This window comes from Sceloporus occidentalis, unplaced genomic scaffold (genome assembly GCF_023333645.1).
Source record: "Sceloporus occidentalis isolate IW3139 unplaced genomic scaffold, rSceOcc1.0.p SCAF_24, whole genome shotgun sequence".
Classification (NCBI taxonomy): domain Eukaryota; kingdom Metazoa; phylum Chordata; class Lepidosauria; order Squamata; family Phrynosomatidae; genus Sceloporus; species Sceloporus occidentalis.
Genome location: NW_028317004.1, coordinates 4047048 through 4060586, shown reverse-complemented (window position 1 = coordinate 4060586; position 13539 = coordinate 4047048).

Genomic DNA, 13539 nt, shown 5'->3' with positions numbered 1-13539 from the left:
CCCAGATCCGGACGGGCTAAGCTACAACAATAAAAAAAAAATATATTTTCCACACAGCTATGTCGTTGACCCCCCTTTTGTTTTTTTCTTGCCCCCTTGTGTATCGCCCCCAGTCGCCACTATGTGTATTTTTTTCCCCAGCCTGCCCTTTGCTTTAGTATTGATTTATGTAATGGCCCCAGCTGCCCCCTCTAGTGTATTGATGTCGGCAGCCCAGATACAATGTTTTATCTCGGCTGGTCAGCAATATGTAAAAGTTATATGTGTTCTTGAAAACATGGCCGATGTGGTCACCCTAATGCCCCCACACCCTTGTGTATTGCCCCAGCTAGCCCCACATTGTATATTTATCCCACCACCCACCCCCCTTTAGTATTGATTTATGTGATGCCCAGCACTCTCTTGTGAATGAATGCCCCACACCCTTGCATATTGCCCCCCTTCTTCAGTATCGTGGCAGCCCAGGCACCCAGATTGCATCTACAGGACCTGCCCAACACCCAGATTGGGAGCATAGGACTTGCCATCTTTGCCCCCAGACAGCCTGCCTGTGGCATCCTAGCCTCAAACAGCCACTCTGTGCTATGCTTCCCCCTACTTACACATTCATTTACTCATTCACAAACATTTATATACATTCACAGATACTGATTAATTCACTCATTCACAGATACTCATTCATTCCCTCAATCATGCATACGCATATGCATATTCATATTTTAACACATACATTAATATATCAGACACATTAGGAGTTGAGAACCTTGCCTGTACCTTTTAGGTAAAAAACAACGGCCAAACAAATAAACAATATCCCCAAAATACATATTTGGTACATATACAGGAAAACATGCATAATTATACAAAATGTGAATTAACAAACTTACTTGCAGATCTGGCAATGTAGTCCAAATGTCGTTAAATACCTTTTGATTTCAGAAGGTGGCTGGCACATAGCGTGTGGTGTGACATAAAGGCTACAAGAGAACAATGAAGCCTATTGAGAGCTTTTGTTAAATGTAAATAGAAAAATTTCAATATGAAAACAGTGAAACAAAGTATATAAATGAGATGTCGAAATAACTACTAGTTTATGAACTGTTTATATGTTGTAAAATAAAATATACTTTTCTTCAGCAATAAATATTAATTTGAGCATACTGTATATTGTAATATGTTCTGACAGTTATTTCACTTTTGATTATTACACTATTATTAAGTAATACTACTATTATTTTATTCTAAATATATGGTATACTGTAATTGTTTAAAGAAACAAAAACAAAAATTATATTTTAGAGACCTGGATTCTTTTCCTGCCTTTTAATTGCCTTCTTCTTTGAAACCATTAAAATTAAAAATGACCTAAAATAAGAATATTTGCATGGGGACTTTTGTTATTTCCAACTTAAATCTCCCATGGCTGAAAAATCAAAGCTAAGGATAACATAGTGCCAAAAGACTCTTGAATGTTTTACGAGTTGGGATAATCCTTTACTGCCAGTAATCTTCTATGTCTTTTATGATTTATGGGAAGGACTTTTCATGTGTGGTTCAATAAGGGATTTTATCCACCAAATAAAAGACAAGCTGTACCTTTGTATTTCAATTTTGTTCCAGAACCAGTTGGACATATATTCCCGTCTTGCAGTGATACATTTATTTTTGTGAAAATTAATTGCAAAAACTCAACATGATTTAATCCACAAAAAAGAAAAGAAAAAATAAATTAATTACATTAGCTGAACCCACTAGATAAACAGCCATCATAAAAACAATTTGTTGTAAACAAAATCCCAATGAAGTATTAGATCCTTCCATGATAACCTGTTATCCAGATCATGATATCCAGTTTTTTTTATACTGAGGCTTATACTGAAGCCTGACCAAGGATACCAACCCCTGCAAGCCTGCAATTCAGCCTTCCAATGCCCCTTAAAAATATATCCCCGCAGCAAATGAAATTCTCATTGCTGCTATCACCTTTCCTCTAATTTCTATGATAATCTTCTTTACTATGGTGCAGAATGCACAAATATAACATCATATCTTGAAGTGCAGTAGTACAAAAGAGCAAACCTAAAAATTTGTACATAGAGCTCTGTGGCATTGAACATTGCATGGTCTGACCTTGGGGTGAATTTGCTGGGACGTCCACTCCTGGGAAGATTGGGAACTGTTTTGAATGTTTTCCCCTTTTCAATAATCTTTTTCACTGGTTTTTTTTTTAAATTTAAGGTTCCTTTTTTTTGTCATATACAGTATGTTCATCACAATCAGCCAACACCAAATGTTCACCAGGTAATATATGCAGAAATGTATGTGTTATAAACATAAAAAGATGGCAAACACAGAGTCACTATCAGGACTCGGGTGATCAGGTCAGGTAGGAGCCCATGTGCAGGCGATACTTGGGGTTCGGTCTGTAACCCACAGTGCATGATTATGCAAACAAAGACACCAAAGGCAGAAATCCAGGTAATGTAATGTATTTTATGTATATAACAGGACAAGCAAATAAGGTTAATACAGTCTAAGCAAGAAACCGGACGTATGGCAAAATAAATACCGGTAATAAGTCTTTTGGCAGGGAGCCCACTTGGAAGGGCACGAAAGGCAGAGAGCCCACTTGGAAGGGCACGAAAGGCAGAGAGCCCACTTGGAAGGGCACGAAAGGCAGGGAGCCCACTGGGAAGGGCACGAAAGGCAGAGAGCCCACTGGGAAGGGCACGAAAGGCAGAGAGCCCACTGGGAAGGGCACGAAAGGCAGAGAGCCCACTGGGAAGGGCACGAAAGGCAGAGAGCCCACTTGGAAGGGCACGAAAGGCACACAGCCCACTTGAAAGGACAAAAAGAAGGGAATCCACTTGGAAGGACACAAAGCAGGGAATCCACTTGGAAGGACACAAAGCAGGGAATCCACTTGATCAGGACACAAAGCAGGGAATCCACTTGATCAGGACACAAAGCAGGGAATCCACTTGATCAGGACACAAAGCAGGTAACCAGGAACAGTACAGGTGCAGAGCCACAGCAGAATGGTCCACAGACTTCAATACAAAGGCCCTGACTGGCAGGTTCATAAAAGCAGGGTAATCCAGGTAACAAGGCCCAGCTGGATGTATTGACTAGGGCTCAACCCAGGTAACAAGGCACACCTGATCCTAGTAATTGAGTTCTGAGTGCTCCAGAGGGCCGAGGGTGGCCACTAGTGGTAGCAGATTTTAATGCCACAGGTATAAAAAAGCCATGGTTCAGGCAGCGAAAAAGTGGTTCCTGACAGTCACATATTGCCGTCTCAACATACATAGTTATGGTTATTTTGGATAACAGAACAAAAAATTTTATCAAATCATAGAAAGGATATTAAGTACATTTTTCTTACAAAAATGTGCAGTGTTACTGATTGAGTCAGTATCACAAGTAAAACGCAAGGACAAAAATAGGTTTTAATATAACAAAACAGGTGAAACAGGTGAGTGGTCTTAAAAACCCACAAGACGCAGTCCTTGAATACTTAATGTAGCATTTAAGGAAATGGCCCGGCATGGCCCCGGAGTGGACTCTGAGTGGTCTCCCTCCCCTCTCCCTTCATAACCCCACTTGCATTATGGACTCTTGCAGGGAATTAAAAAGGAAAAGAAATCTAGAACAAGACATGTCACATTTAAGCAATAGCCAGCTAGTTTGGCAGGGGTCAGGCACTGCCATCAGTTTATTGAAACAATAAGTATATAAGTCGGTCAGGTATAAGTGATCCATTTCTCTAGCCATGGAGTTTTACTGTAGAATTATGAACTTGAAATGCTTGAAAAGCCTTATCATCCTTTCAATATTGATGGGCAGCAACAACTGCTTCTCTAGGATCATTGCTAATCTCTTTGCTTCTTGGCATTGTGTTAACACAGACCTGCAAAGTGCTAAAACCTCAGCTTTTATAGATGTGGTCACATTTGTTGATCAATTTTAAGGCAAGACAGGAGGCTCCTATTTTGCGTTACTTCCTTTACTGACACCAACAGCAGCAAAGAAAGAGTTAAGAAAAAAAACGTCAACAACCAATAGAAACACAGCATAAGGCAGGTATATAAGCCCTCAGGAAATCCCCTCTTTCTTTGCTGCTCACCAACGGCTGTTCAGGTCAGTGTACCTTCAATTGGGAGTTCTCTTCTCCCTGATTTTTTGGTTTTCTGGTGTATTTATTGCTTAATTCCATTTATTTATTTTTATTCCGTTTATAGCTGTCGCCCTATGCGTAGGTTTTATTGCCTCTTTGTTTCCTGGCGTTTTCTCCCTTCGTGAGGACCGGTTCTATTAATCCCGGCCTACGTCTTCCCTCCCCTTCGGGGGGGAGGGTATTCGTTTCCTTCTCGTCCCCTTACCTTATTAGTTTGCCGGTTTTTCCTTCTTACAGGCGGCGGCCAGTCTTGCGGTCTTCTCTCCCGCGTCCGGCGACGGTCCGGCTGCTTCTCTCTTTGTTCTTAGTCTCCCGTTCGGTCTTCTTGTTTGGGCGGCGAGATCCCGCCTCGCGAGATCTCGCCGCCATTTTGTTGGTTCCGTTTCGCGCGCTCGGCGGCCATCTTTGGCTTGGCGCCCGGTTTCGCATTTTGCCAGTCTTTGCTCGTGGTCTTACGTCGCCATTTTAGTTTCTTTCCCGGCATTTCTCAGTTCTCTTCTGTGTTCCTGCCGGTGCGCACGCTCGTTTTTTCTCCTGTTTTCGGTGAGGTCTATGTGATCCCTTCTGTTGGAGTTTTGGGTCAGGATTTAATCTCCTGCTATCTGCCTGAGCTTTGTGCTTTAACAGTGCTTATATTTACAGGCTGAGCCCCTGTATTACAGTTTGCTATTATTTACAGGCTGAGCCCCTGTCATTTACTTTATTATTTTACCAGGCTGAGTCCCTGTGATATTGTATACCATACTCTACCTGAGTTCCTTGGATTATATTTTTAGACCTTATCATACTCTAGGTGTATTTCTTATTTGCTGGGCGGTCATTTTATCAGTGCAATACCATGTCTCAGGATAATCTCCCTTCGCATGAGAATTTTATGGCCTGGTTGGAGACTAAATTCTCTAGTTCCATGGACGCATTTATGTCAAAAATGGCGGCCAATTTTCCCCAAGGACCTGCGCCTGCGTCCGCTGACCCGGTGAAGGTTCCCTCGGATTCTGACTCTGATAGGTCAGAGGAGGAACAGGCCAATGTAAAACGCCCTTGGAAGGGCAACAGTGTGTCCGCTGGTAAAGGCAAAGCCCCGGCCAAGCGCCCTAAATTATCTGAGGCTCCCCATACCTCTGGCCTCCGACTACCTGGGGAGGATTGTACACGGCAGGAGCCGTTATCCATTCTTGATGAATGGCGGGCTGATTCTTCTAATGAATCTAATGCCTCTTTAAATCTGGGTTCGTCCAGAGATCTAGACTCACGCTTCATTCGTGAGTACCTGGTGGATGAGCCCCACCTGACGGACCTCCAGCACACCTCAGGTGTTTCCCAACACACGGCATCCTCGGCCACGGATCTTCCAGTTTTGGATCCTACTGGATCCTCTCTTTTCGATCCCAACTTCATGCGCCACCCCAGGACCACCGAATGGACCCCTCCCGAACATATTGCACTGTATATACACAAATGGTTGCGTAAACCTCTTCCCAAAGAAGCGCGCAACAAACTCAGGGCCGAGTGCCCACGTCCTTCCATCCCGGACAAAGTCGCGCTTACCCCGGAGTTCGACCCCAAAGTGGTCGCATTACTGGCGGCTAATAAGAGAGACCCTAGAAAGGGCTTGGAACAGGGCTTAAAAACAGCCCAGGATAAACTGTTGGACCTGGTCGGTCCGGTTACTCAGATTCTGTCATTGGCGGACAAGGCTTTTCTCCAGTCTTCTCCTCTGGATCCTAAGACCATTAGAGACTGGGCGCTTAGAGTGGTGTGTCTCTTGGGCAATGCCAATGTCGCCATCGCGACGGAACGGCGTAAAGCAGCCTTGCTTCGAATGGATCCCCGCCTGGCGGAGCTCGGCGCTACAGATATCGGAGCAGCCGCAAACGGGTTACTCTTCGGGGACGCATTTGTGAAGGAGTTGAACCGCCACGTGTCCCTCCTGACTTCTTGGAACAAAGCCAAGTTGTCTATGCGGAAGGTGTTCCAAGCGGGGCCTCGTTTTTCTGGCAGGGCTGGACGACCGCGGGGCCGGGTCGCCAGCCGTTCCTCCTCCCAAGGCTCCCGCCAGTTTTACCAAGGTCATTCGTCCTTCCGGAACCCCTTCCAGCAGAGGCCCTTCGTCCAACGAGGAGCTCCTAGAGGCAGAGGCGCTTCCGGATATTCCAGAGGACGCTCCGGGTTTGGTAAGTCAGATTTCTGTTTACCCTTCTTTCCCTCCTCGGGTCGGGGGCCGTATCTCCCTTTTTTCCCACAATTGGGGGTGGATTTCTTCGGACCCATGGATCCTTCAGACGGTCCAGGGTTTCCAGATCGATTTTGTGTGTTCCCCCGTTCAATCCCGCATTCCGCTTCCGTGCCGCAGGTCCGCGGTCGATCAGGCCTTAGTGGAAAGGGAGCTTCGCGCGTTGCGAGACAAGGGGGCTATCCAAAGGGCGCGGGGTCTCATCGGCTTCCTCAGTTCTATCTTTTTGGTGCGCAAGCGCTCCGGAGAGTTTCGCCCGGTTATCAATCTCCAGGCCCTCAACGCTTTTGTGGTCTATCGCCACTTCAAAATGGAGGGCATCCATCTCCTTCGGGATCTCATGATGGAGGGCGACTGGTTCACCAGACTGGACCTCACGGACGCTTACCTGTCCGTTCCTATCCACCCAGATTACCGGCGCTTCCTTCAGTTTCGCTGGGGCAGATGCGTCTGGCAGTTCAAGGCTCTGCCTTTCGGCCTCAGTTCAGCCCCATGGTGCTTTACCAAGTTGCTGAAACCGGTGATGGCTCTTTTTCGCTCCAGGGGCATCCGGTGTATCGTCTACCTCGACGACATCCTCCTTTTCTCCAACTGCAGAGAGACTCTTCTCTCCCACACGGACTTCGCGGTCCATACCCTTCACCAGCTAGGTTTCGTTGTAAACACACTCAAGTCCGAGTTGTCTCCGTCCCAACGCATTATTTTCTTGGGGTTCGAGATAGATTCCAGGGAGGCTGTTCTTCGACTCCCCAGGTCCAAGATCGTGGCCATTCAGAAGGAGATTCGTTCTCTCCTCCGGAAAGACTCCTGTTCCCTTCGTCTCCTTGCGCGGGTGGTAGGTCTCCTGTCGGCGTCTATCCAGGCGATTTCCCCGGCTCCCCTGCACTACCGGGCCCTGCAGCGCCTCAAGGCGCGTCATCTTCGCAGTCTCCCGTCCTACGATCAGTCGGTTCGGTTGACTCCCGAGGTTCGCCAGGAACTCCTGTGGTGGCTTCGTCACATGGAGGCGTGGAACGGTCGGGCGATTTTCGGCTCTCAGCCGGACTTTGTTCTCGAGTCCGACGCCAGTCTGCTCGGCTGGGGGGCTGCGTCCGATTCGGCGGCTACCGGAGGTCTCTGGTCTCGCGAAGAGCGGGGCCTCCATATCAATTGTCTGGAGTTAATCGCTGGCTCTTTCGCGATCAAAAGCTTGGCCAGGGATCGTTCAAATTGTTGTCTCCTTCTCCGCATGGACAACGTCTCGGCGGTCCGGTACATCAACCGGCTGGGGGGCGTGCGCTCCAAATTCCTTACCGAGGTGACGAAGGAGATTTTCGACTTCTGCCTGGCCCGCAATATCTCATTGCAGGCGGAGTACCTTCCGGGTTCGGAGAATCTCCTGGCGGACTGGTTCTCCAGACACTGGAGGGACGCAAGCGATTGGCGTCTCGACCACCAGGTCTTTCTAACGCTCCAACATTTTCGGGGTCCTTTTCATCTGGACCTTTTTCGCATCTCGCACAAACCGCCAGACGGAGGCCTTCTTCAGTTGGCTCCCGGATCCGGAGGCCCTGGCGTCGGACGCGTTCTCTCAACGGTGCCTACGCGTTTCCTCCCTTCACTCTCATTCCTCGAGTCATTCTCCATCTGCGTCGGGCAGGGACCTCTGTGGTCCTGGTGACTCCTCTTTGGCACTCGCAGCCGTGGTTTCCAGCTCTGCTGGAAATGTCGGTTTTCGATCCCCTGGCTCTTCCCTCCCATCCATCCCTTCTTGTCGGTCCGGAGGGTCAGTTTCACCCTCTGGTTCTGGAAGGTCGCTTGCTGCTCGTGGCGTGGACGATCTCGGGGGACCCGGTGCAGGCTCGGGTCTATCGGAGGCGGCTCAATCCCTGCTCCGCGACTCTTGGGCTCCAGGTACCCGAAAGTCTTACGGGTCGGCTTGGCGACGCTGGGCTTCTTGGTGCTTGGGACGGCGCGTGGATCCCCATTCGGCCTCTCTAGATTGTGTCTTGAATTTCTTGGCTGAGTTATTTGGTGCAGGGAAATCGTATCGCACGATCAACGTTTTTCGGTCGGCTATCTCTTTCGGTCACGTTGGTTTCTCCGGCGAGCCGGTAGGTAGGGCTCCCCTGGTCTGCCGTCTTTTGCGGGGTGTTCGTCTTTCCAGGCCTCCGGCTCCTCGCTACGACTCCTTTTGGGATGTAGCGGTGGTACTGGATCTTCTCCGGCGCTGGCCGGATAACGACTCCCTTTCTATGCGGCAGTTGTCTGCAAAACTCACCTCCCTCTTGTGCCTCTTGTCGTTTCGCAGGGTGTCCGATGTGCGGGCGTTTGATTCGCATCACGTTTCTTTTTCCCCCGAGGGTGTTTCGTTCCGAGTGTTTCGGCGGACTAAGTCGTTTTCCTCCTCCGTGTCTTACCCTTACCTCGTAGATGATCCTCGGCTTTGTGTGGCCAGGTGCGTTCGCTCTTATCTTTCTCGCACTGCTTCTGTTCGTCCTCCTTCGGTCTCCCAACTCCTTATCTCCTACGTGAAACCGTTTCATGCGGTTTCTTCTCCTACGTTGGCCCGATGGGTTCGCTGGCTCCTCTCCTCGGCTGGGGTCCAGTCCTCTTTCGGGGCCCATTCCGTTAGGGGGGCGGCAGCCTCTGGTGCTCTCCGTGCTGGGGGATCCTTGGGGGATATTTTAAGGGCGGCAGATTGGTCCCGGGCCTCTACCTTCAGGTCATTTTATTTTCGGCCTGTATCTTCGGCGGCGGTTGCGCTAGTATCTGGCGTTAAAACTGCAAAATAGGAGCCTCCTGTCTTGCCTTAAAATTGGAAATTATTCTAGTCTTGATGCCCGAATAATTGTAATTTTAATAAAGACAGGAGGCGAGTATTTTCCCTCCTCGCCCTATCCCTTTTTAGGTTCTTCTTGGGTGAGTATTTACAGGGTCTTATGTTTTGTCTTTGTGGTCGTGTTTCCCCTGTTTATGGTATATTACCTTTGAGACTTTTCCTTGTAGGGTTTTGCCCCTCTGGATTTTGCTATGGTTTGCTGTCATATGTCTCTTTTTCTTTCAGCGTGAACTCTACTTCTGGCGGTCTCCGTCCGGATGATCTCTTTGGGACGCGTCTTTTCCTGTTGGAGAGTCCCTGAGTCTGGAGTCCTGTTCTGGTTCCTACTCCGGTTGGGTGCTACGTTGCGGTGGTCTTACGGCTGTTATTGGTTCCTGGTTCCTGGTTCGCAGGCAATGAAGAGGAAGAAGGGGGTTTCCTGAGGGCTTATATACCTGCCTTATGCTGTGTTTCTATTGGTTGTTGACGTTTTTTTTCTTAACTCTTTCTTTGCTGCTGTTGGTGTCAGTAAAGGAAGTAACGCAAAATACTCGCCTCCTGTCTTTATTAAAATTACAATTATTCGGGCATCAAGACTAGAATAATTTCCAATTAATTAAAGGCATTTTATTAGCAGCACCTGTCTACTACTTAGCATCTTAATTCCTGTGGAAGAAGTAAGGATGTACTTTTACACATGGCTTCTCCATTTTGGCTTCATGACACTGTGTAATATGTCTTGTGTTGTTCATCTGAGGTTGTATTTACTTAGTTTTTAGATGTAAGGAACATATACTTGTGAGGAACATATACTTATGTCCTGATGAGGATATAGTTTCTTTTGCACACAACTTTTTAACATTTGCTTGAACCCCTTCAGTCCCCTATGTACGTACTGGTACTTTCAAAACAGGCATCTCAAGAATACCCTATGGATGTACCGGTACGTCCTGTCCGTTCTTGCAGCGGCAGGGCTACACAGGAGATCAGGCTGTTTGACAGCCTGGACTCCCCCCTGACAGCAGAAGCCAGCATTGTGTAAGTGTGTGTGACCATGGATGTGTATGTGTTTGTGTGTAAGCATGGATGTGTATGTGTGTTAGTGATTATGTGATCATGTGTGTTGGCATGAGTGTGTACGTCTGTGCAAATGTAAGTATGTGCCCATATTCACTCTCACTCTTTCTCATTCTCGTTTACTATCAAGCACTTTAAATGTTTCCCTACCTTCTCTGCTATCTACTGCTTCTACTGCATCACTTCTGCATCTTTTTCCACATCTTCTTCTATGTTCTATTTTCTCTCTTCAACATTCTGTCTTCAATCTTCTACCTGCTATCTTCTTCTGTCAAAATGGCGGTGCTTGTGGTGACGTCATCTTCCCGATCCTCCTTCCAGAAATATAAATGAAAAAAGAAGATACCAATTTGAAGATTAAAGAATGTAGAAGAGAAAAGAGAAGGGAGAACATACGCGGAAGTGGTCGGCAGAAGCGGAAGTGGACAGCAGAGAAGATAGGGAACGAGAATGTGGGTGTGAGAGAGTATGAGTGAATGCGGACCTACGAATTTCAGATGAAATTTGACGAATTTACCAAAATTTGCAATTCACACAGATCTGAATGCACAAGTATAGTTTACAAATATCTCTATTCATATACATATACTGTAAAAAAGAATAATAATGGTAACCTGGAACAACTGTATCAGACAAATATATTTCTCAGTAGTGGGGAGATCAAACCTAAAATGAAAAATGACAATCACTGTAGGAATTTGAACAAATAACAGTCCAATAGATAAATAATGTCCATAAAATGTCTATAAAAAACCTCCTGGTGCAGCTCATGTGAGGATTATCCTTAAATTCTGGGACTGTAGTAGTCTAAAGTAAAGGGAAACACAAAACTGGCATAGTATATGATTTAATATATACAAAAAAGCCCCAATGCCCCAATGGGCTACTTACAGAGCCAGTATATGATGAATCCAATTTGTTGAATGCATTTTGTAGGTCATTACCTACTTCATCAGGGAATGGAAAATACCCTTGAGCTGGCTACTTATGTAGTTAAAATAAGATTAACCTTCCCATACAATCTGGAATTGCGTTTAAAAGAAATAAAACTATTTAAAAAAGTTGTCCCGAGTGTTCTTAAACCCATCCCCCAGTATCACTCACTAAAATGAATTCAGAAATGTGATCAAAAGCATGTACCTTGAGCCCACATATTCCCAAAAATGTATACATTTAATACATGTCAGACGGTAGATAGACTCATAAATTGTAACAGACAGTTTATGGTATATATTCTGGAGTGTGGCTGTGGATCCCAATATGTGGGACGCACAGTACAATTAGGAGACTTGAGGATAGGTTTAATGATCGCAGGCAGGTTTGCCAAAAATATGTAGTACCTTTGCATTTTAAAGAAAAACATGGGTCTAGTTGTGGTACCCTAGCTATTAGAGGGATAGAGCAAGTTTCCTCTATACTTCAAGGTAGTGGCCGTGTTGACTTAGACAAAAGGAGGCATTTTGGACACACTATATTCCAAGGTCAGATCCAGAGCCTGACCTCGGGAGGGCCACTCACAGTTACACATACCCAGAAACTCACACCAAAGCAACTAATACACACACTCAAACACTAACACACTTGACACTTGGCACACATCATTGCCCCCAAACAACTTGTCTGTGCCTTCTTTGCCCCTTTCACAAATTACACACACTTACTAATAGTCACTAACACACATGTACACATACATTCTAACACGCACTCCATCTCACCCCACTTACACATACATGCTCACACACACATAATTATACATCCATGCTCACACACACCTCCATGTTCACACTCTCATGTATGCACGTCCCTGTCTCCTTGATGCATAGCTCCCCTTCCTCTCTTGCTTCTTCTCCTGCATCTTCCTGATCTTCTTGTGTCTTCTTTCTTCGGGAGGACGTGACCTCCCGTGAACTTCTGCAATTAAAGGAGCCTCCAGGCACTCTCTCTCCCTTGAATGGAGGAACAGGGGAGAGGGTGTGCATGAAGGCTCCAGCCTATTGCAGAAGTTCACTATGAGGTTTCTTCGAGCATCCTTTGTAACATTTCTCCAATCAGGGGAGACAGTGTGCCCGAAATCTTTCAAGACTTTTTGGAGCAGTGGACGTAGAAAAAAAAAATAAGACAGAAAAACAAGAAAATGCAAGATAAGAAGGAGAGCTGCACGGCACAGAGACGGACGCGGTCATCGGGGAAGAAAGCATTCCAAGAGATGGCTCAGATGACTCCTGTTTACACAAATACATGAAGTATATACATATAGTAAATAAAATATAGGCAATTTAAAACTTGGAGAAATCTTTTAATTCTGGTTCATTGTCACTCCCACATTTACATTTATTATTAATATTCAAATGTAGTGAAGATGACCAAATTAAGGAATATTGCTCATCAGGCCTAAGAGATTAGAAATGACAAATTTAGTTATGCTGAGAAATTGTAAAATTAGGATTCCAAGAATGACAGTTTAAAATTAATAAATTGTTATACATGAGGCTTATTCTTACTAAAGTAAAATGAAAAGAGCACTTAATTACAGATGTTTTACAACTTTCTGTAATGAGGCACAGGCCACATTCCATCAGTGTGCCACTTTCCATCGGTGTGCCACTTTCCATCCAAGTGCCAATTTTTACCACTATCTGGGAGTTGAGCAAGGGAGTTCATTCTGCTAATACTCATCTATTCATATCATCAGGAACTTATTTATCATATCTCTTCTCTCATCTACAGATATTTTGCTGAAGGGTTCATCTATTATGGGTAGCGGGCGCAGGGAAGCTTTAGTTTGGTCACCCCCTTTCCCCACTCGCTTGCAGGTGTCGCAGGTGCGACAATACTGCCGGATATCCTCCGTTAGCCATGGCCAGAAGAAAGACCGGTTGACTCGGTGATGGGTCCTGCTTCTTCCTAAGTGTCCAGCCAGGGGAATGTCGTGCCCAATACGCATGATCGCTTGCCGATATTTCTGCGGCATGACCAGCTGGCGTTTGGGCACCTGGGTCTCTCCCTGCCCGTCCATAAGATGATACAACAACCCCTGATCAATCCTACCTTCCCCTTGTCCTCCGGGATCAGCCCCTGCCTGGTCTCTATAGCCCTGTAAGGTCGGGTCACGCATGGTCTCCTGGGCAAAGTTGGCGAGGGATGTCCAAGGCATAGTAGGGGCCATCGGGAGACACACAGTCTTAACAAGTACTCACCCGGGTCTCGTCTTAGAGTGCGTTGTCCACCTTCCGCGCCTCTTGCCGAGTGGTG